We start from the raw sequence: 23,259 nt of genomic DNA, 5'->3' as shown, positions 1-23,259 counted from the left end.
TCAGTTAAGTGTCTGACTTCAGCTCAGGTCATGATCTTGCAGTTGATGAGTTTGAGCCTCACATCGGGCTCTGTGCTGACAGCTCAGAGCCTGGAGCCTACCATTCTGTCTCATTCTCTCTGCCCCTCCCCCACCCATGCTCTGTTTCTCAAAAATGAATAAACATTAAAAAAATTATTAAAGATATATAAACACACCTTCAGACAAATCTAACAAGATGTCAAATCTAAATCAACACCTATTAAGTACATGGCATTTGTTAAATTATTCTCTATTTTTCTGAATTTTTGAAATATCTAAATCTTAATTTTTTTTAATGTTTATTTTTTGAGAGAGAGTGAGCAGGGGAGAAGCAGAGAGAGAGGTGGACAGAAGATCTGATGCAGGCTCTATGCTGACAGCAGAGACCCTGATGCAGGGCTCAAACTCAAGAACTGCAAGACCATGACCTGAGCTGAAGTCAGATGCTTAACCAACAGCCACCCAGGTGCCCTAAATTTTACATTCAAAAAAGGAAAGGCAGGGTATGGAATTTAGGAACAGAGGAGAATTGGCTTTGTAGACTTCTATAGGGTATTTTTTTTTTTTTGGACAGGCTTGTTATTCTTTGCTATAAAACTTGTAACTAAAAAGCCCCCATGAACTTTAGTACCTACCTTTATTACCTTGATGTCTCTTCAATTTTACTCTTACTCTTTAAAAAAATAAATAGATAAGTACAAATGCCTTATCCCAGAAATCTAAAATTTAATGTGCAGAAAACTAAAAACACACACTGATAGGCTCTATCTAATCACTTAAACCCTAAAGGATATATTACATAGATCTTCCTAAAATATCATGATTAGTATATAAACTTACAGTGGCTCAACTTCCAGCTGTATATTAATACCGAAACCCCAAAGAGGCTACATCCTCATAAAAGTCATTTATCTAAATATCCTCCAGTTCTAGAGCACCTGGCTGGCTCAGTTGATAAAACCCCAAGATCAAGAACCACATGTTCTAAGTTCAAGCCCCATACCAGGTACAGAGATTACTTAAAAATAAGATCTTAAAATAAACAAACCTCCAGTTCAAATTACACACATAAAAATCCTATCACTTCTGAGTTGCTATAATCCCACTTGATATTTACAACATACACACACACACACACACACACACACACACACACACACACCACTACAGAACTTGTTCAAGTCCACCTGGCAAGTCAGCAGAAGTGGGAATTCAGGTGAGTCCTGTGTTTAGGATTCACACAATCTGATTTTTCCTTTCAAAGCATCATTCATAATTCTCAAATAAGCTCATCAGCAAGAAGAAAATTAGATGGAGGTCTTGTGTTTAAATTTGATCAAAATGCAATCTCAGTCATAATGGAGTTTACAGTGAAAAAATTCAAATAAGTTTGCCCCAGTCTTCCCCTACCACTTCCTACAACTGCCACCATGCTTAGGAACTGGAGCCAGTTAACTACCCACTTTCTCACTGGTGACTATGATTTAAACCCTCATAAGACACTCAATGAAAACTAAAGACATTAAAATGCACTTTAAAATAGCAGTTTTTCCTAATCATAAGAGTACTGCATGCTCCTAGAAAATTGGAAAACTACAGAAGGATATGAAGCAGAAAACAGCTATACTATCCCACTAGCCAGAAATTAATCACAGTATTTCTATTCTTATCTTTCCAAGGTCTCTCCCTCTTATTTATAAAAATATATTAGTTCACTAACTAAACAAGATTTTAGGTACACCTGAACACAAGGGAAAAAACATACTAGTTCTTTGGAAGACTAATTTTCTTCAGTGTTTTCTAAGCCAAAACCACATATAATATGGAACTGGAGAGTAATGAGACAAATGAGAAAAATCACATGTGCTCCTTTTCATTCACCCCATGGCAAACCATGGAGTCCATGTTTCAAGAACCACTATATACCCAAAGACAGACTAATGTTTCCTTTTTAAGTAGCAACCTACTGCATAAAGCTCTCACATACACACACACATACAGATCTTGGCAGTAAAAAGGACACACATAGTAAAAGGAATTAAATCAAGACTGATTTTTCTGTCGCCTTGATACTATCCTTAGGAGAAGGTAAAATATCTGAAAGGCTGAAAAAAAAAAATAAAAAATAAGATCTATGAAAGGCTAACGTAAAATAAATATCCTCTCCCCCCAAAAAAAAACATTTTCTGTGCACATCAGATAAAAGAACTACAGAAAATTTTAACTATAGGTTTTATAACACTATTACTTATTTACACGTGTAAAAAATATGTAAGAGTTTAAACAGTCCATAAACATTAATAGTTTACTATGTACTGGGCATTATATAAGTGCTGGGGAATGAGGGAGAACAGCCATCAATACTTACTTCTGTAGGGCTTACAGTCTACCTCTTTAAAGATGATGTCAAACACAATGCATGTAGCCTCAAAGGAATGGAAATCATCACTCATTAAATTATGCTCTTAAAATCCTTGAGGGTCTAAGAATACACTTGAAAGCACCTTATAAATCATAAGGTTTAAAAAGAGATACCTAGCCTTTTTTCCAAAGTACTGTATACAGCAATCATCTTCAATGTAAATTATCTCATTTCTTTCAGCTGGCAAAAAATAATCACACGAGTTTGCTTTTCACAATCTCTAAGACCTTAATATTATCTTTCTCTGACAATGACCTACCTGTATGAAATAACTGAAATTAAGTTCCCCAGGATGGGAGGACAAAGGGAGACTCATCTTTCTAATACAAAAAGCACCACTTCCTGATTTCATAACTTGGTGGGAGGGGGCACAAATCAAAAGCAACTTATTCAAACTTAATAAAGTTACTTTTTTTTTTTTTTTTACTTTCTGTAATTTATTTTTTATAATTTACATCCAAGTTAGCATATGGTGCAACAATGATTTCAGGAGTAGATTCCTTAAGCCCCTTACCCTTTAGCCCATCCATCCCCCTACCCAACAACCCCTCCAGCAACCCTGTTTGTTCTCTATATTTAAGACTCTTATGTTTTGTCCCCCTCCCTGTTCTTATATTATTTTTGCTTCCCTTTCCCTTATGTTCATCTGTTTTGTATCTTAAGGTCCTCATATGAGTGAAGTCATAAGATACTTGTCTTTCTCTAATTTTGCTTAGCATATAAAGTTACTTTTTAATCGAAGATTCACCATAGAAAGTTTCAGCCCAATAAAGCACTTTTTAAAAGTAAAAGGTTCAGGCTCTTCCAAGTGGAGTTACAGTGACATGTTAATTGTGGTACTTCACAAGCAAAGTAGCAATTATTCATCCCTTCCCTCAGTCTCTAAGCTCTTGGAAAACAGAGCTATGTTATAACCAAACCACTTTCCATAAAGCACATTTTAAAATATACCTTACACAATACCAGTTCTTCAAATCTAAGAGGAATAGACTACTTAGATTGTTTCCTATTCTATGATTTTCCCTTTTCGAATTCAACTACCTCAACAACGACAAAAGATTATCAAACTGTACTTTGAACAACGTTTATGTTTGCCCTTATTGCAGATATGACTCTCAAATGCATGGGACGCTTTAAAGACTATCATAATCCAATTAGGCTGGACCATCTGCAGAACCAGAGGAAATGCCCAAAAACAATCATACATAAAGGCCCAACATTAAATCTTAAGAGTCTAAAGCAGTGATATCCAAAGCAAAGTAAAATATACCACCAAGGAACATCCAATATGCTCCATGGGGGAAAGAATAAAAATGTTTGAATTTTATTTTTAATGCTCATCCTTGATAATTCTTTGTTTATATTTTATAAGGTACACAATAACCTGTTACCATACATATTTTATGCAAATTAAATACTTCAGGATTGAGGATTAATGCTCAAAATTTTTTTGCTATTGGGAGGATCAAAAAGTTTAGAGACCACTGGACTATTCTGTCACTGCACTTTCATTTTTACTTGCCCCTTCCACAGAGTTAAACTGTAGAGGCTAAGATCCAATGCTGAAAAAAGAGCAAAAGGAAAACTATTCCCAAACTACGTTAAATTCCCACCAACAAATTAAAAGATAATAAATCACTAGCAAGAATATGAGGAACTGGACACTAAAATACTGTTGGTAGAACTTTGTTATTTTTTTTTAACGTTTCATTTATTTCTGAGAGAAAGAGACAGAGCGAGAGAGAGAGAGAGAGAGAGAGAGAGCATGAGCGGGGAAGAGGCAGAGAGAGAGGGAGATAGAGAATCCAAAGCAGACTCCAGGATCCTAGGGGTCAGCACAGAGTCCAATGCGGGACTGGAACTGGAACTCACAAACCACGAGATCATGACCTGAGCCGAAGTAGGACGCTTAACCGACTGAGCCACCCAGGCACCCTGTTGGTGGGACTTTAAAATAGACATCGTGGGTCCCTGAGTGGCTCAATCGGTTAAGCATCCAACTTTGGCTTAGGTCACGATCTCACGGAGTTCGAGCCCCGCGTCAGGCTCCTTGCTGACAGCTCAAAGCCTGGAGCCTGCTTCAGATTCTGTCTCCATCTCTCTGCCCCTCCCCTGCTCACACTGTCTCTCTCTCTCTCCCTCAGATATATATAAAAAAAAAAGAAAAACATTAATGTTTTAATAGACATCCTATCTATAGGACACCTTGAATACATTCAAAAAATTTTTAATGTTTATTTTTGAGACAGAGACAGTGCGAGCAGGAGGGGGCAGAGAGAGAGGAAGACAGAATAGAAGCAGGCTCCAGGCTCCCAGCTGTCAGCACAGAGCCTGCGAACTGCGAGATCATGACCTGAGTCAAAGTCGGAAACTCAACTGACTGAGCCACCCAGGCGCCCCAAGTGAGTTTTAAATCTGAATGTACCCAGGGCACCTGGGTGGCTCAGTCAGTTAAGCATTCTTGAAGTTCGTGGGTTCCAGCCCCACATTAGGCTCTGTGCTGACAGCTTGGAGCCTAGAGCTTGCTTCAGATTCTGTGTCTCCCTTTCTCTCTCTCTGCCTCTCGCCCCCCACAAAAATAAACATAAAAAAAATTTGGGGGGAAGACAGTATAAAGATCAGTAGTTGCCTGCCAGCATTTGGGGGCAAAAAGGAGCAATGAATAGGTGGAGTACATAAGATCTTTAGGGCAGTGAAAATAGTCTTTACAATGTCATGTCATATACCTTGTAAAAACCCATAGAATGCACAATACTAAGAGTGAGTCATAAAGTAAACTATGGCCTTTGGGTGATTATGATGTGTCAATGTCACATCATCAATTGTAACAAATGTGCCATTCTGGTGGAAGATGCTGAAAATGGAAGAGGTTATGCATGTGTGCTGGCAAGAAAGTATGTGAGAAATCTCTGTAACTTCCCCTCAATCTTTATGTGAACCTAAAACTGCCCTAAGAAAGTGAAGCCTCAATTAAAAAATTATGAAACAATATAGAAGTATAAAAATCTTTAAAAAAATTTTTTTTAGCACACAAACCCTTTGACCATGTAAGCCCACTTTTAGAAATTTAGCCTATGGAAATAGTAGCACAATTGTATAAAAAAGGTCCAAAAGAATTCATGACAGCACTGTTTTAAGAGAAAAATTGAAAATGTCCATTAATGGGAAACTGTTGTACACTATGATGCATCTGTATCACAGAACACTAAGTAACCATTAACAGAACATCAATTTGACATGGAAAGTTGTTCTTTTTAAGTATTCAGTAGATAATGTATAAGAAAAAAGGAAAATACCAAACATCACATTTAAGTGGAATTATGGGTTATCTCTATTTCATTGTCTCAATTATCTCAATTGAGTTATCTCAATTTTGTTTTTTGTAGGGTTCCCCCCCTCCCACACACACACACACACTGAATATGTACTTACAGCTTTCATAATCAGAAATAACAACCTGATTTTGAAATTAAAAATTAGACTAAATTAGGGGCGCCTAGGTGGCTCAGGTGGCTCAGTCAGTTGAGCATCCAACTTTGGCTCAGGTCACGATCTCGAGGTTTATGAGTTCAAGGCCTGCATCAGGCTCTGTGCTGACAATTCAGAACCTAAAGCCTGCTTCAGATTGTGTCACCCTCTTTACCCCTCCCCCGCTTGCACTCTTTTTCTCAAAAAATAAACAAACATTTTAAAAAATTAATAAAAATAGTAAGTGGTACCTGGTTGGCTCAGTTAAGTGCCTGACTCTTGGTTTCAGCTCAGGTCCTGATCTCAGTTCCTGAGTTCGAGCTCTGCATGGGGCTCTGCACTGATAGCAAGGAGCCTGCTTGGGATATTCTCTCTCTCTCTCTCTCTCTCTCTCTCTCTCTCTCTCTCTCTGCCCCTCCCCTGCTCATGCACATTCTCTCAAACTTTTTTTAAAAATTAGACTAAGTTAAAATTCCTTATTATTACCCTGTAGCACTTCCAAAAATGTTTTAATGTTTATTTATTTATTGCGGGGGGGGGGGGGGGGGGGGGGAAGAAAGAGGGAGACAGAGAATCCCAAGCAGGCTCAGTGCTGTCAGCACAGAGCCCAGATGCAGGGGCTAGAATTCAGCAACCATGAGATCATGACCTGAGCCAAGATCAAGAGTCAGATGCTTCACCAACTGAGCCCAGGTGCCCCCCAAAACACTCTTTATAAACACTCTACTTGGCCCCATAAGATTTATGGAATCAGTCTAAATACTTTACAATTAAAGATTTATATTATAGGGGCGCCTGGGTGGCGCAGTCGGTTAAGCGTCCGACTTCAGCCAGGTCACGATCTCGCGGTCCGTGAGTTCGAGCCCCGCGTCAGGCTCTGGGCTGATGGCTCGGAGCCTGGAGCCTGTTTCCGATTCTGTGTCTCCCTCTCTCTCTGCCCCTCCCCCGTTCATGCTCTGTCTCTCTCTGTCCCAAAAATAAATAAAAAACGTTGAAAAAAAAATTAAAAAAAAAAAAAGATTTATATTATAGAAAAATAAGCTTAGAACAAAAGAATAAAAACTACCCTATTTTAAATTAGCCATTTTGTCTTTAGACCAATTCTTTCCAAATATGTTAGAATTTATCAATATAGTGATAATTCCTCATTATTTTGCCAGCTTATCAATCTATGAATAATTAAGAGAACGAAATGAGTTTATATTTCTCTTCTGGAACTAAGTTATAAAAGCATTGGCTACTAAAAAATTAAACTTGGGGGGCACCTAGGTGGCTTAGTTGGTTAAGTGTCTTCAGCTCAGGTCATGATCTCATGGTTGGTGAGTTTCAAGCCCCTCATCCAGCTCTCTCCTGTCAGCATGGAGCCCAAGCCCACTTCAGAGTTCTATCTTCCTATCTACCCCTCCCCTGCTCACATGCGCACTCGCTCCTTCTCCCACAAAAATAAACATACATTTAGGGGTGCCTGGGTGGTTCAGTCAGTTAAGTGTCCAACTTTGGTTCAGATCATGATCTCACAGTTCGTGGGTTCGAGCCCCACGTCAGGCTTTGTGCCAACAGCTCAGAGCTTAGAGCCTACTTCAGATTCTGTGTCTCCCTCTCTCTGTCCCTCCCCTGCTCATATTCTGTCCCTCCTCAAAAATTAACATTAAAAAAAAATTTTTTTAATAAACATACATTTAAAAAAAAAAAAAAAGGAAACTTAGAACCCAGAGGAAATCAGGAAAACTTGCTACTATCTTTAATAATAAAATCATTCTAAATATTGTGTGAAATAGGTACAAAATAGGTACAAAAGAGATCCAGGCCTGGACATATTCAAGATGATACTTTGTAGTAGTCAGCATCAAGACAATACCTCTGTAGTTACCAAGTAGTCATTTAAGGAAAGAGTGCTTAAGTGCTCACTTCGGCAGCACATATACTAAAATTGGAATGATTACAGAGAAGATTAGCATAGCCCCTGTGCAAGGATGACACGCAAATTTGTGAAGCGTTCCATATTTTTTAGCAGCACTATCAACAATAACCAAAGTATGGAAAGAGCCCAAATGTCCATCGATGGATGGATGGATAAAGAAGATGTGGTATATCTATACAATGGAGTATTACTCGGCAATCCAAAAGAATGAAATCTTGCCATTTGCAACTACATGGATGGAACTGGAGGGTATTATGCTAAGTGAAATTAGAGAGAAAGACAAAAATCCTATGACTTCACTCATATGAGGACTTTAAGAGACAAAACAGAGGAACATAACAGAAGGCAAACAAAAATAATATAAAAACAGGGAGGGGGACAAAACAGAAGAGACTCAAATATGGAGAACAAACTGAGGGTTACGGGAGGGGTTGTGGGAGGGGAGATGGGCTAAATGGGTAAGGGGCACTAAGGAATCTACTCCTGAAATCATCGTTGCACTATATGCTAATTTCGATGTAAATTTTTTAAAAATAAAAATTAAATTAAAAAAAAAGGAAAGACTGCTTAAGAACATTTGCATAAATCTATGTCTTACCTTTGTTCATCAAACGGACTTTATAACAGAGGTAAAAGGTACCTTACCCTTGACAAAACAGCTTTTATTTAACCTAGCTTCATAATTTCCTTGCAGTTTTTAATTTGTTTTATGCTTTACTATCTTAGTCGTCCTGACTACAAAGCCCAGATACCATATCCCTAAGCAATTGCTTCAAAGTTTAACAACTCAAGAAAAAACATTTTTTTCGTTGCAACCCAGTATATAAACATATAAAAAGTTTCTCGAATCAATACATTTATCATTTGCAATGTGATTTTTTTTTTTCTTTTAATGCTTTATTTTTAGATCACCACATTGATGGGGCACCTTGGTGGCTCAGCCAGTTAAGCGTCAGACTCTTGATTTTAGCTCAGGATAGGATCTCACAGTTGTGAGATTTAGCCCCACATAAGGCCCTATGCTGACAGTGTGGAGCCTGCTTGGGATTCTCTGCCTCTGCCTGCCTCTGTCTCTGTCTCCCTCCCTCCCTCCCTCTCTCTCCCTCTCCCTCTCTTTCTTTCTCTCTCTCTCCCTCCCTCCCTCCCTCCCCCTCCCTCCCTCTCTCTCTCTCTCTCTAAGATCACATTGATATCTTTACCCTAATGTTGTTGCCACCTACCACCAATAGTCCTGAACTTCACAGAGTATACTAAACTCCTTCCACCACCTTCTACCACTGCTCCAATATAACAAAACGGGTGAAATCAAGCAAATCTATTCCAAGTGCAAACCTTTGCACAATTGTGAGACATCCCCAATCCCACTCAAGTTCCTGTCACACTGTGACTATTCCTATTGGCATACAGGATGCAAGTGCTAAAAGGCTTCTCTAGGAGGTCTACAGAAGCAGAAATCTTTTCTGTTACCGTGTTGGTGACATTAGTAATTTCTACACCTGACAGTACATACTAGGTTTACCACTGCTCCACAAGCCAACTCTTCTAAGAAAATAAAATAGGATTCTAATATATCATACCCTTACTTTTTAGACTGCTTTTCATATACACCATTCCATTTTATCTCCATTTTATCTAAATAAAAGATTATTCTTCCTTTTATTAATGAGGGAATTAAAGTTCAGAGGGGTTATGTGGCTTGCCAGAAACAACACAGCTAAGAAGGAACACAACTCAAGCCTGAACCCAGGATTCACTCCTCTACCTGTTCTCATGCTACAATTTTCATTGTGAATATCTAACACAAATATGAACTTAAAAGGTATGTTAAGTTTCTAGATACAAGGGGCACCTGGCTGGCTCATTCAATAGGGCATGCCACTCTTCATCTCATGATCCTGAGTGAGAGCCCCACGATGGGCATAGAGTTTACGTAATAAAAAAAATACATATTTTTTAAAAGTTTCTAGATACAGGGGCACCTGGGTGGCTCAGTCAGTTAAGCATCTGATCTCATGGTTCCTAAGTTCAAGCCCAACTTGGGGTTCTCTATCAGCACAGAGGGATCCTCTGTCTCCCTCTCTGCCCCTCCCCCACTCACTCACACGCTCTCAAAAATAAGCTTTTTTTAAAAAAGTTTCTAGATACAGAAATGGAGAGCATTGTATCAATATTAGTATCAAAATAAAGACTTAAAAACAGCAATGAATGTTAATGTTGGTAAACATTAATAGCCTCTAAAACTATTAGGAATTCTACTTGAATCCAGTATGGATTTGATCTCACACTGTCTTAAGTGAATGTTTCACTGATTATAAAATTACATATAAATTCACCATAGAAAATTACAGAATTGGGTGGTCTGTAAGAAACAACTAGGCACATAAATTACACAAACTTCCCCAAACCATTCTTAATCTTGTGGCTTCACACTAAATTATGAAGTTCCTCATGTGAAATCCATTTTGATTTCAACACTAAGTGAATTACAACAGCATAAGCATGTTGTTTCTGCATAATACTTGCAACATGCACTCAATTTTCAGAGCACTTTAGGACAATGTCCACAATCTATAAGCTAAAAATAAAACCCAAAAATGTTCAAGTTTTTTTTTTATTTTTTATTTCATGTTTTTAATTGTTTTTGAAGGAGAGAGAGAGACAGAGCATGAGTGGGGGAGGAGCAGAGAGGGAGACACAGAATTCGAAGCAGGCTCCAGGCTCTAAGCTGTCAGCACAGAGCCCGATGCTGGGCTTAGTTTTTTTTAATTAAAAAAGTTCACCTGCCTATGTAAGATGAATACCAAGTAACATAATTACAAATTATTAAAGATTTGTAGAAGGACACCTGTTAAAGCATGCAACTGTTGATCTTGGGGGTCACAAGTTCAGGCCCCATGCTGAGTGTAGAGCTTAAAAAATATGTATTTGTTTTTGTTTTTTGGTACAAAAAGGTGATTTTACTAAAGCACAAGGACAGGACCCACGGGCAGAAAGAGCTGTCCATAATATTTCTTTTAAAAGAAATAAAGAAAAAGGGGCTCCTGGATGGCTGTCGGTTAAGCGCCCAACTTCGGCTCAGGTCATGATCTCGCGGTTTGTGAGTTCGAGCCCCTTGTCAGGCTCTGTGCAGATTCTGTGTCTGCTTCAGATTCTGTGTCTCCCTCTCTCTCTCTGCCTCTCCCATTCTCATGCTGTCTCTCTCTGTCTCTCAATAATAAATAAAAGTTAAAAAAAATTTTTTTTAATAAAAAAGACTTGCAGAATCTGGCTGAGGAAACTACTTGAGATCAACAAGTATAGGCCTTTAATCATATAGATGAGAAAACAGAGATCCAGAGAAGTGACACTCCTAACAGCAATCCCACAGTCAATTAATGACACAGAATCTGTCAATCTACAGCTTCCTGTTATCCTAATTGTCTCTGCATCCAATAAAATGTCACTAAAAAGGGCTACTACACCTAAAAAAGACACATTTAAGACCCAAAAACTGGGGGACAGGGTAGTATACAATGACAGTCTTAAAGGGGGGGGGGGGAGCTTCTGTTTTGTAAAGATTTTAAGTAATCTCTATACCCAATGTGGGGCTCGAACTTACAACCCTGAGATCAAGAGTTGCATGCTCAACCAACTAAGCTAGCCAGGAGCCCCTAGAATACAGAACCTCTTGAAGGAATTGCAAAGTTCCAAACCACGAGCTCAAACCTGGCTCTTTAATCCAATACAAGGTATCACGTAGTTTTTAATAACTCATGTTATCAACCACCATAACTTTTTTTCCCCATCTTAAATACTATTCATTTGCTCAACAAATATCTGAAAGCACAATATATGCTAGGAACTATGCTAGGTACTGAAGACACCAAGAAAACAAAACAGAAAGAGCCTTTTGCTCAACTGGATACATTTCTCTAAAATACTAGTCTATGACTTGACAGGATATTTACCAAACTCCTTCACTACTCTACATAACTATACCAACATTTTCTGCCAATTCTTCCAAACTTAAATAGAATGTCACCACACCCCTCTGCAATATGAATATTTCTTGGGTAATTCACTATTCCACTTTTACCACAGAAGGTGTTAATCAGAACTACAAAAGAATTAAAAACTGACTTTACCGGGCACCTGGGTGGCTCAGTCGGTGAAGCGTCCGACTCTTGGTTTCAGCTCAGATCATGATGTCACAGTTCATGGGTTAGAGCTCTGTATCTGGCTCTGAGCTGTCACTGCTGAGCCTGCTTCAGATTCTCTCTCTCCCTCTCTGCCCTTCCCCATGCATGCTCACACTCTCTCTCTCAAAATAAACTTTAAAAACTGACTTGACCACTCCTCATGGACTGGGGCAAGTTTCAAGAACTTTTCACAATCCACAATAAACCTTCCTGGTGCACAACCCTCATCATCTCAAATGACTGGTAACTCATCCACCCTACCCTCACTTTACTAGAAACCTGAGTCAGATGGTTTAGGAGCAACCATGATGTTGAGATGTTGGGAAGCACATACCATGAACTCCTTTGTGAGCCAGAAGTAAACTTACTGCCTCTCACTCTCCTTTTTTTCCCCATGGATCTTTTGATACATCTCTAGATATACCTCCAGTCAAGCAGCACCTAATTTTATCAGGTATGTTCCCAAAGACTTGCACAACTAACTTCTGGCAACAAATCCGATTCCCCTATCTAAATCCATTATATTTTAAGAGATGCTCAATTTTCAGATTTAGGTTTCTCAGGCTTCCCCTTCTTCCCTATAAGAATTAAAGCTCTATAAAGAATTAAAAGCACTCTCAGAAGTCCTAATTAATGGAAAAGCTCTGGAATACCAAAGGTGACCTAAAGCTGACTTTCACAGGTTCACAAACCTGGCTGACCAGAATCATTCATGGAGCTTTGTAAGGATGCATTCCCATGCCCCACCCACAGAGATTTTTATTCACCAGGTCCTGCATGGAGCTTAGGAATCAACATTTAAGACAGTCCATACTATTTCTGATGACCGTGTTTAGGTAACCACTGAACTAAAAAACCTAGCCTACAAGCTAAGAAACATGGATTCTCCTATGGCTTGCTATTAACTAAAAGTAGGGCTGTACCACTATGCTGGTCACTTGAACTGCTCTGGGTCACCTGAAAATAAGGGAGGTAATTAGAGCTAAAAGAGGCCTTCACAGGCAGCCAATTTAAAATTCGGGAACTCTCCAAATTTAGTTTAATATCACTTACTGTACTGGGTTTACTCAAAACTGTCATTCTGTAAGCTCTGTGACCCACCGAAGTTACAGGCTATAGTAGGCAAGACTTTCTGCATGCCACCAATGCACCCTACTTGGGTCTCTGATCCTACAGAAACAGCCTTTAACCTGAAAGAATAAAGTTCCTATCACCTCTCCAAGTACAAATCACAAATGTTTAATGTAAAAAATTATTTCGTGTAATTCAACCCAAGCCTTGGATGGCATCACCGTCCACATTACGAAAAACGAAGTTGAACCTCAACCAGAAGAGTATGCACGGTTTTTTTGTTGTGAAAAATCAGATTCCGTCGGATAAAGTGGACGTCAAGATATTAAACCAATCAAGAATTTAGGCCTCAGGCTGGTGAAGACACACCTGAACATCAATAGATCAAGAGCAAAACTCACTGACGAGATTACCAGACCCCAGAGAAGTTTATTAAAGCACCTATAAAATTCAACCCATTATTTTGAACTAAGTTTTCCAGCCCAAAGTACAAGCAACAATATTATCGCAGGGGTCCGAAGCAACATAATTTCCAATTGAGAAATAACAATCTTTCGCGGAGCTGTCTGACCCAGTGTTTCCTGAGCTCTCAACCGCCTCCGAACCATCCTTCCCACCCAAGTACTACCAGGTCAGGAGGATGCCCTGCTGCACAGTCGGCCACTCCTCCTTCCCACAAGTCCCGGGCCCTTACCGCTCGCCTCAGGGGCTCCGCTGGCCCCGACCTCCGGCCTCTCGCCACAGTGGACTCCCACAGACCCGGTCGGGAACCGGGGGGAGGGGGGGGGCATACACTCACCTCCCGGGGTCCGCAAGCACTTCCCCGGACGCTCCCGGGGTAGCATTTCACACCCCTAGACCCATGGGCCCGTCCGCACCGAGTCCGGGATGGCCGCCGGGGCCTGGGACCCCGCCTCCCCCGCGCCGAGGGTCGGGCCGAGCCGGGCCCGGCCACTGCGCTCCCACTCCCCACGCCTCCCCCTGGCGGCCGCGGCCGCCGCCCAGGACACCCCTCCCCAGGCCACGCACGCCGTCCCCAGCCCCCCGCGGGCCGCCGCCTCCTCAGAGGGTGACAGCCGCTGCGCCGGGGCCGAAGCCGGCCCCTCCTCCAGCCCCTCCTTACCCCCGGAGGAGGGGGGGGGGGTGCGTTCTTACCGGGCGGCAGGACATGGCGAGGCCCGCCACGGCACGGCCTCCTCCGCCACCCCACTAGGCTCCCAGCCAGGGCCGGCGGGGGGCAGCGCCTGGGCCGCTGGAGCGTTTCGTCCGGCTGCTCCTTCGCTGCCGCCGCCGCCTTCTCACAACCACAACAACATGGCGGCAGCGGCCACACAGAGCGCGCTCCTGACGCCGAGCCGGGCCACGAGCGGGGGCGCGCGCGCACGCTCGGGCCCTCGATCCGCGGTCAGGGAAAAAAGGCAGGCGTTCGCGGGCTGGGCGAAGGCGGGGCCCGGACCGATGGCCACGCCCCTGGAGGTAGGCGGGGCTGCACGCGAGCTGAATGCCCTCCGCAGCGGGAGCGGGGAGGAGCCCAGGTGAAGAAATCAGAAACAGGTGGGAAATAGGCAAAGAAGAAAACCAATGGTGGTCCTACAGATTTGGAAGAGGCATCTTTTCCCTGCTTTAGAGCCCTGATAGAGACAAAGCCTCACTCAACCAATAAAATAGAATAGTAGTATTTTTCACCTGTAGTTATGATGAAGCTAAAACTAATTTAATATAATGCATATTAAGTATGGTGTGCTCAAGGTTCTACTCCGAAAACAATTTCAAACTGCTTCAGCTGAAGCTCAGCTGGAACAAATGAGTTTTCAAACAAAAATTGTACCCTATTCCCAACAGCCTGCAGAAGAATTCTACAAGCCAGAACAGAATTATTTTAGGCCCTAACAGATAAACTTCAGAGTTGCATTTCAACGGTATACCCTTGACTTTTCTGGAAAATAGCCAAGAGAACTAGTCAGATGAAATTTATGTTTGCATTTGTTATATTTCTTCCACAGCACTCTCTGCAATTATTTATCCATCTTTCATGTTTATGGTCTTTCTATCCCATTCCAATGTAAAATCTACTTGAAAATAAAATTATTTTATTCATCACTCTATCCCCACACCTGAACTGAGCATGGCAAAAATTGGGCAATTTCTTAACAGCTAATTTCAGTTATACAATTCATCTAATTGAATCTTCACAGCTTTACTAGGTAGATACTATTATCTCCTTTTTTTTTTTTTATTTTTTTAAGTTTATTTTTGAGAGAGAGAGAGTGAAACACAGAATCCGAACCAGGCTCTAGGCTCTGAGCTGAGCGGGGGAGGGGGTGTTCTTGAACTTATGAACTGCAAGATCATGACCTGAGCTGAAGTCAGAGGCTTAACTGAGCCACCCAAGCGCCCCTATTATCTCCATTTTAGAAATGAAGAAAATACAGCCCAGAATAAGATGCTCTTAAAGCAAAATTCAAACCCAAAAGGCAAAAATTATGCTCTCTGGCACTGGACTCTACTGCCCTGCCCTTCAAGCATCGTCACCTGAAATAAAATCCCAAGTAAAAAATTACATTAGAGTTCAAAGTTAGGAAAGGCTTTGCTGTATTTCCACAGAATCAGATAAGCTTCCTTTCTGATAATTAGTGTTATGCAGCTGATTGTGCATCTTTTCACCTTGTCTTCCCAAAAGCCCAAGGCTAATTCTGAAGTCAGGGCTACCCTTACTGTTGGCCACTGTGGTCCACATATTAACCATGGTTTTTTCTCCCGCCTCAACTTTGCACTTTCTTTCTTTTTTTTTTTTTTTTTTTTTTTTTTTTTGTTATTTACTTTTGAAAGAGAGCATGAATGGGGGAGGGACAAAGAGACAAAGGGAGACAGAGAATCTGAAGCAGGCTCTGCGCTTCATGGGGCCGAACATGGGGCTGGAACCCACCAACCCTGAGATCATGACCTGAGCTGAAGTCCGAGGCTCAACCTATTGAGCCACCAAAGTGCCCCTCAATTTTGCACTTTTACTTATATTTTACTGTCCTGATTTTCCCTTTCTGTTATATGATTATAGCCTTTATGGATTGAGAGAGGAAATAGTAAGTACATAGAATGGATGAATGACAAAGAGATTTCCCACCTGTTTCTCCTGTTGTCTGATAAAACAAGGTTCCCATCAGGTTCCTCTCCTATAGATTCGTGTCCTGCTACCCAGGCCTCCACTCAGGCAAAAGCTAAAGGATGGGGTTCCATAGTTGAGTGGCCTCTGATTGGATTAAAGCTAGCACCTGACTCCAGGACAGCCCGCCCATAGGCTGGCTAGATTCCAACCAGGTGGCTAGGGGCAAAGATTCAGCCAATCCCACAGCTCCCCTGAAATCCACACGGAAAGAGGTACCTGTTGGCCTGCCACTTGGTTTTCTTTTTTAGTCAGAATATCGTCGTATTTACCTTTTAACCTGAGCCAAGTAATTTTGAACTGAAGCCTCAACTAGTATACAGGACATGGAAGGAGTTTCTCTGAAATCACTATTTGCATGTCCTTGGTCTCATAATAGCATGTTAGCTATTATGTTAGGATTGCACCTTAAGATGTACTGACGCTATGTAAGCATTTTACATGTGTATCTAATGTAATCTTAACAACCCTATGGCCAGGTATTGTTACTCTACCCGATTTTACACAAGAGGAGGTGTAAAAGCCAGAATTTGAACTCAGAACGATTTGATTCGGCGAGCATACTTTTAAACTTCTACATGTCATCCCCACTGCTGCCCACCTGCTTATCCTTAAGCAGACCTCAGTAAATGGTCTTTAAATAAGAAAGAGAAACTGCTGTGTGGCCTTGAGAACTCACTTCGAGAAGGGCCTTAAAAAAAAGCAATGGAAAGAAAGCTGGTTTGAGTCTAAAGTACATTTGAATCTTGGTGCCTCCACATACTTGTTCTTTATCTCCCTTTCCTATGCCTCAGTTTCCTCATTGACCCTATGGGATCATAATCACTATTCTGCTCACCTCACAGAAATGTGTAAAGGTTCTTTAAGGTAATGAGTTTGAAAACTTTTTATACCCTATGAAAAGCCAAACCAGTGGATGGGATTCCTCTTGGGCTTTGGCTAAAGACAAAACCCTAAACTTTGTGCAGTAAGTCAAGAAAAGAGAGAGAAAATCAATCCAGGCTCAGTGAGGGCTCCTCACTGCCCTGTTTCTCAAGTGAGGCACCCTCTTCTACCCACCTGACCTTCTTCCCCTCCTCCTGCTACCCTTTCAGCATCCTTCCCCCGTGCTATCTTCAAAGCTGAGAATGTTCTTCCAGCTGTTCAGGGACTCTTTGAAGTAGCCTAAGACAGATGGAAAGGTTGATTGATATAGGCTTCCTGAGGTCATGCAGCGCCATGAAAGGCAGGACTCCCTTAAGCCCCCCGCCCAGCTGCAGCCTTTACAATACTAGAACCTGCTGCTTAATGATAAAAGTCACTTCCATTTCAGTGAGCTCTCTTTGTGTGGATTATCTCCAAATTCAACTCTTCAGCATCTCCTTGGCCTCCCAACCCACCTAGCAGACAGGGGTAACTGGGGATCTCAGATTTTAAGGACCCACTTGCCCAGGGTCAGCTAGAAACTAGAATCATATTTATGTGATTCAACATCTCCAGGGATTTTCCAGGCACCACACAGTACCGTATAGCTGGAATGAGTCAGCTCAACTACAATTCAGCATAGAGCGGTGGTCCACAAAGTGTGGCTCACAGGTCTCTGCAAAGCCTTGAGACTTTCAAACTTGTTTTAATAATAAGAAATTATTTACTTTTTTTTTAAACCATGTTGCCATTTGCACTGGTGGTAAGATTGGGGGCACAAATCAAGGCAGTGGTATCATCTGCATTAGGAGTCATTGTAGTCTTCACTTACATGCACTGGTAGTAAATAAAATAATTATTTCACTTATGAATATCTTTGAGGGGCACCTGGCTGGCTCAGTGGGTACAGCATGTGACTCTTGAGCTCCAGGTTGTTAGTTCTACCCCATATTGGGTGTAGATTTTAATTAAAAAGAAAATCTTAAGGGGCACTTGGGTGGCTCAGTTGGTTAAGTGTCAGACTCTTGATTTTCACTTAGGTCATGATCTCACAGTTCATGAGTTTGAGCCCTGCATTGAGCTCTATGTTGACAGCATGGAGCCTGCTTGGAATTCTCTCTCTCTCTGCCCTACCCCACTCTCACTGTCTCTCCCTCTCTCTCTCTCTCAAAATAAATAAATTTAAAAATATATTTAAAAAATAAAATCTTAAAAAAATAATATCTTTTAAGAAGCATAAATAAAGATCTAATTTTATTAACTCTAGACATTTGGATATAAGTCTTTTTAATATTCTGTGTGATGAAATGAAAATTACACATGAAGCACTTTTTTATTCTTTTTACTTTTTTTAATGTTTCCTTATTTTAGAGAGAGAGAGAGAGATCACAAGCAGGAGAGGGGCAGAGAGAGAGGGAGACACAGAAACTGAAGCAGGCTCCAGGCTCTGTGCTGACAGCTCAGAGCCCAATGCGGGGCTCAAACTCATGAGCTGTGAGATCATGACCTGAGCCCAAGTCGGACACTTAACCTACTAAGCCACGCAGACACCCCTAATGTTTATTTATTTTTGAGGGTGGGATAGGGCAGAGAAGGGGGGATGACAGAGGATTCAAAGCAGGCTCCAAGCTGACAGCAGTGAGCCCAATGTGGGCCTTGAACTCATGACATGAGATCATGACCTAAGCCAAAGTCAGACACTCAACTGACTGAGCCACCCAGCAGCCCCTAAAGCACTTTTTTTTTTTAACTTTTTTATTGAAGTAAAATTGACATAACATAAAATTAACCGTTTTGTTATTTTTTTAATTTTTTTTAATGTTTATTTATTTTTGGGACAGAGAGAGACAGAGCATGAATGGGGGAGGGGCAGAGAGAGGGAGACACAGAATCGGAAGCAGGCTCCAGGCTCTGAGCCATCAGCCCAGAGCCCGACGCGGGGCTCGAACTCACGGACCGCGAGATCGTGACCTGAGCTGAAGTCGGACGCTTAACCGACTGAGCCACCCAGGCGCCCCAAAATTAACCATTTTAAAGTGATCAATTCTGAGGTGCCTTTCTGGCTGGTTGGTGGAGCAAGTGACTCTTGATATCCAGGTTGTGAGTTCAAGCCCCACACTGGGTAGAGATTACTTTTAAACAGAAAAAAAAAAAAAAAGAAATTTAAATAGTGACAAGTTCTGTGACATTTCATAACATTCATAACAGTGTTGTGCAAGTACCACCCTTATCCAATTCCAAAACATGATCATAACTCTAAAATAAGAGTAGGTTAAGCGTCCGACTTGGACTCAGGTCATGATCTCACGGTTCATGAGTTCGAACCCCGTATCGGGCTCTGAGCTGTCAGCACAGAGCCTGGAGCCTGCTTCAGTTTCTGTGTCTGTCTCCCCCTCTCTCTGCCCCAGTCTCGCTCTGATTCTCTCTCTCTCAAAAATAAATATTTTTTAAGAAGAAAAAAAAAAAAACAAAAAACCTACCACTTGTCAAGTTTTAGTGTAAAGACAAAAAGAATATTCACAGTTATCTATTTTGTATGAGGCTGGATTGTCTTCATGTATTTCAACTAAAACAAATTGCCAAAGATTGAATGCAGAAGCAAATATGAGAATGCAAAATTTTTTTATTAAGTTAAGCTTTAATGAGAGCTGCAACTGCATAAAACAATGCCACCATGCTCACTAAATTTCTTTGTTTTGGAAAACATAGTTATTTTTCACAAAGATATGTTACTTGTGTTCACATGTCATGGGTTTACAAAATTGTTTTTTTAATCATGCTACTTTTTTTATTCATTAAAAAAATTGTTTTAAGTAGGTCTACACCCAATTTGGGGTTCAAATTCATGACCCCAATATCACGAGCCACAAGCTCTGCCAATTGAGCCAGCTAGGCACCCCTAAATTATGCTATTTTTATAAATTAATAAATAATTTTATATTTTGTCAGTTTTCATTCCTAACGAGATAAATGTCAATTGGCATAAACAAAATCTCTTTAGGATCTTCAATAATTTTAGGGGGTTTTTTTTAGTTTTTTTAAAATGTTTATGCATTTATTTTGAGAGAGAGAGAGCACAAGCAAGGGAGGGGCAGAGAGATAGAGAGGGAGAGAGAGAATCCCAAGCAGGCTCTGTAGTCCCCCACATGGAGCTTGAACTCACAAACTGCGAGATCATGCCCTGAGCCAAAATCAAGAGTCAGATGCTTAACCCATTTGAACCACCCAGGCACCCCAGGATTTTCAATAATTGTAAAGAAACTAACAAGTTTGAAAACCACTAGTATAGAGTATTCATGGGAAATTCTCAATTGCAAAGGCATTCCATGCTTGGATTTTTTTTGTTTAAATAGCTATTTAATATATATTTGGTAAAATATAAGAAATCAAATTCAGCTCTCACAGGTATCATTGCTTAGGATGAGACTAAATTTATTTATATAAAATGATGAACTGATTTAAGGAAAAATATGAAGTATTAAAAAAAGAAACAAGCCCAGAATGAAGTCACTTGCACCTCTCAACAGAAAACCAAGACTTAATTAACAGTTTCAGCCTCTCCCAGGAATATGACCTTTTATTTATTTTTTGTTTTGTGTTTTGGTTTTTTTGGTGCCAAAACCAAGACTGAACAGGAATGTGACTTTTTTCCTTTTTTTAAGTAAACTCTATGCCCAAGGTGGTGCTCAAATCCATGACCCAGAGATCAAGAGTCACAAAGTCCATGGACTGAGCCAACCAGGTGCCCCAGGAATGTGATCTTTCAGAAGTCAATCTGAAATGTCAGGATCAGCACTAATGAAATAATCTGCTTAATAGAAACCCTGCATTCCCTTCCCCCCAAAAGATAATGTTCTGGCCAAGCAATCGTTTCTTTTGCTAATAACTTCCTAAGCCCACACTCCTTCCTATAAAAACCTTCTATTTTGTATAGCTCCTCTGAGCACCTCTCTACTTGCTAGAGGGGATGCAACCCAATTCATGAATTGCTTAATAAGGCCAATCAGATCTTCAAATGTACTTGGTTGAATTTTGTTTTTTTTTTTTTTTTTTTAAATTTTTTTTTCAACGTTTTTTATTTATTTTTGGGACAGAGAGAGACAGAGCATGAACGGGGGAGGGGCAGAGAGAGAGGGAGACACAGAATCGGAAACAGGCTCCAGGCTCCGAGCCATCAGCCCAGAGCCTGACGCGGGGCTCGAACTCACGGACCGCGAGACCGTGACCTGGCCGAAGTCGGACGCTTAACCGACTGCGCCACCCAGGCGCCCCTATCCTTATGAATTTTTGACACAATCAGCTTTGTACTCATGTTCACCTTTGTTAAAAAACAAAATTCAGGGGTGCCTGGGTGGCGCAGTCGGTTAAGCGTCCGACTTCAGCTCAGGTCACGGTCTCGCGGTCCGTGAGTTCGAGCCCCGCGTCAGGCTCTGGGCTGATGGCTCGGAGCCTGGAGCCTGTTTCCGATTCTGTGTCTCCCTCTCTCTCTGCCCCTCCCCCGTTCATGCTCTGTCTCTCTCTGTCCCAAAAATAAATAAAAAACGTTGAAAAAAAAATTTAAAAAAAAAAAAAAAAAAAGAAAAATTCATAACGATAGTACCCAAATGATTGGACTTTGAGAAACATTCAAATAGTGATTGAGTTTTTTAATTAGACAAACTTGCCACCATAACTTACTATATGGGTAATTTCATCTGGAAAATGAATTATTGACAAGGTAATGAGTGAACACATGTGCAGTAGCGCTCAGTAGATGTACTTCCCATCCTCCTCCCAGGGAGAGGTACCTGATAGTCTGTGACAGAGGTACCTGTCACAGAAGGAGGTGGGAAGCCTGGATTCCTGACCCAGCTGAGCCACTGACTCACTGACCTGACTCCACCCTCAGGGCCTCAGTTTTCTCATCCAGCAAATGACAGGGTGGGATGTCATCCTCTCTGGAGCCTCCCAGTCCTACCAACCATCCTCTGATTAAAGGATCCAGCTTCACCTTGTTTGGCTATTGCATCAGAGAATCACAGAACTGCAGCTGGAAAAGACTCTAAATGTGTCTCTCTGGCATGACCCCCACCAATTTCATAAATGGAGAAACTGAAGCCCAGAGAGGTTAAGAAGTTAAACCACCTTCTTGGCCATGTGGGTGCAGGGGAGGGGGTCCAGTGGGAAAATGAGAATGTTTCCTCTACACTTTGATAAATGATATAGGCGTTTGGTGGTTTAGATACCACTCACGCCTTAACAAATATCCCGGAAATTCCACTAGGAGATACAAATCCCACTTCGGCTTGAGAAAAATCAATGCCGTTGGTTGGTAACAGTGTGTTAACTGGATTGATGGATTGCTTAGTGTTACTAACTAAATCCACCTTGAAAGGTCAGTCCCCCACCCCCCACACTTATGAATTCCCCTAGGGAAGGCAGAGAAGATGAAACTGGCAAGAAGAGGATAGAAAGGAATGGGGAGGGGGGAGACTATGAGAGGGAAAGGGAGGCTTTCCCTTCTCCTCTCCATTTCCCCTCCCTCTCTCCTCCGTCCCCTCTCTCCACCCTCTCCCATTTGAGACAACACACCCCTCTCAGTGCCCAGCTTGCTCTACCCAAAGCTTCCCTGCAGCCTGGGCCAATTTGCAGCCACAAATAGAACCAGAATCCACTGAAAATAGCTCCTCCTCCCTTCTGCCCAGAGTTTCCAAGGGCTGGCAAGGATGCCCTGCCCGTACCAGCCAGGCCCCAACCAGGGAACTCAGGTAGAGGGACACCAAGGCCAAGGTTGGGGACCAGCTAAGGAACAACAGCTCCAAAAATAACTGACTCTTGTTAACTGCTGGCTCCATGCCAGTACCACCAGGAGCTTTAGTTCCCAGCAACCCAATGAGGAAGGTCCATACCATTAACCCCATCACACAGATGAGGCTCTGAGAAGTAAGGAGCTTGCCCAGAGCCACACAGCCAGTGGGAAGGTGGAGCTGGGGTCCACATGGTTAACCACTTCACTACACTCTATGCAAGGTGACTCTACTAACTAGCTCCAGGTCCCCAAGGCTGTGGGGAGTTCATGACATCCAGAACTTGCGCGAGCTGGGGAAACTGAGACCCAGAGACAGGAGAAGCACTC

At 41.6% G+C, this 23,259-nt stretch overlaps 1 protein-coding gene and 1 non-coding gene across 14 annotated transcripts in view; one reads left to right on the top strand and one right to left on the bottom strand.

Moving 5' to 3' along the window:
* MTMR3 (myotubularin related protein 3) overlaps nt 1-14,460 on the bottom strand; it is a 151,927-nt gene extending 137,467 nt beyond the window's left edge. For 6 of the 13 annotated variants that reach the window (XM_058690761.1, XM_058690763.1, XM_058690758.1 and 3 more), the window contains exon 1: nt 14,237-14,460. The gene's annotated coding sequence lies outside the window, so the exon portion shown is untranslated. Of the gene's footprint in view, nt 1-13,880; nt 14,009-14,236 lie in introns of those variants that run through there. The other 7 variants (XM_058690766.1, XM_058690770.1, XM_058690767.1 and 4 more) reach the window with 3 other exon arrangements.
* Nucleotides 7,812-7,919, top strand: LOC131490698 (U6 spliceosomal RNA). Its single transcript, XR_009251198.1, has one exon. It is a non-coding gene; the product is annotated as a U6 spliceosomal RNA (small nuclear RNA).
* Nucleotides 14,461-23,259: the final 8,799 nt, after the last annotated feature.

This window comes from Neofelis nebulosa, chromosome 11 (genome assembly GCF_028018385.1).
Source record: "Neofelis nebulosa isolate mNeoNeb1 chromosome 11, mNeoNeb1.pri, whole genome shotgun sequence".
In the NCBI taxonomy this organism is placed as follows: Eukaryota; Metazoa; Chordata; class Mammalia; order Carnivora; family Felidae; genus Neofelis; species Neofelis nebulosa.
This window is presented reverse-complemented; position numbering and strand designations above follow the sequence as displayed.